Consider the following 1,202-nt stretch of genomic DNA (forward strand, 5'->3'; position numbering starts at 1 on the left):
TTATTTCACAGTTAAAATATATGTTTATTAAATAAAGTCTAATGTTACAACTAATCATGGATCCCTTTAACAGAACCCTACACTAATGTTACATGTTTTTATTTTAAAGTCAAGAACTCCTATGGTGTCATGTCCACCTTACATGTTCCAGGTCGGCAAGTAAAAAAGAAACAACAACAAAATATAAAGATTATTCAAGTAGTTGGGGTCAAACTTCTTTTTCTTTTTATTCTTTTGTCTGTTCCCTCTTCAGGGGTTACCACAGAGAGTCTTCCTCCTCCATATCCTCCAAATCCAAAGTGTATCCATACATTATTTCATATTATTGTTCCTAGCAGCTGCATTTCTAACCCCATTCTACCAATAATACCCACTGTTTCTGTCCAATAATCACAGTCTGGCCTCTCTAACTTTATCTCCCAGTTCTTCAGCCTGTGCTGCACCTTTTATCCATCGTCCTCTTCCAASAACCTCAACATCTTCAGCTCTGACACTTCCAGTTCGGCCTCCTGTCTTTTTGTCTAGTTCTGTTCCCAAACAGTACAACATGGCTAGTCTCACTTCTCTCTTGTAAATATTTCCTTTGACCGTTGCTGCCACACATTTATCACACARCACTCTGTGGTGAACGCTCTTATTGCCACAGTCCTTGTTTTCCTGGACAGTTAATTCTGGAAGTCCTGGACCTTTGTGACCTTGTGTCCTCAGTGCTCCACATGCCTCCCTCTCATTCAAATTGCATGCACTCCGTTTTGCTATGTTTAATTTCAGGAGCATGCATCCACCTTTTCAAGATCTCTTTCTCCTGTTTTCTATTCCTACCACAGATCCATCCATCRATCTATTTTCTACCGCTTATCCAGGGTCGGGTCACATGGGCAGCAGCCTAAGCAGAGAAACCCAGACTTATCTGGGTCTCCCACCACAGATGTCATCTGGAAACATCACAGTCCACAGAGACTCCTGCTTCACCTCGTCTATCAGTCCGTCCATCACCATAGCAAAGAAGAAGGGGCTTACAGACGGTCCGTGAAMCTGAGCCAGACTCTCCTTGAAGCTATCTGTCCCTCCTACAACCCATCTCCTGTGGGGTGACATTTGTAAAGTTACACAGTCAAAAATTACCACCAATATTTTTGTTTTATTTAGACTTTTATAAGAAAAAAGAACAGATTTATTTTTCAAAGTCAGTTTTTCACCAT

At 40.9% G+C, this 1,202-nt stretch overlaps 1 protein-coding gene across 1 annotated transcript in view; it reads right to left on the reverse strand.

The window, feature by feature from the left end:
* pdgfra (platelet-derived growth factor receptor, alpha polypeptide) overlaps window positions 1–1,202 on the reverse strand; it is a gene marked incomplete in the record, with an annotated part of 32,011 nt that overhangs the window by 21,483 nt on the left and 9,326 nt on the right.

Source organism: Austrofundulus limnaeus, unplaced genomic scaffold, assembly GCF_001266775.1.
Source record: "Austrofundulus limnaeus strain Quisiro unplaced genomic scaffold, Austrofundulus_limnaeus-1.0 Scaffold176, whole genome shotgun sequence".
NCBI classification, from domain to species: Eukaryota; Metazoa; Chordata; class Actinopteri; order Cyprinodontiformes; family Rivulidae; genus Austrofundulus; species Austrofundulus limnaeus.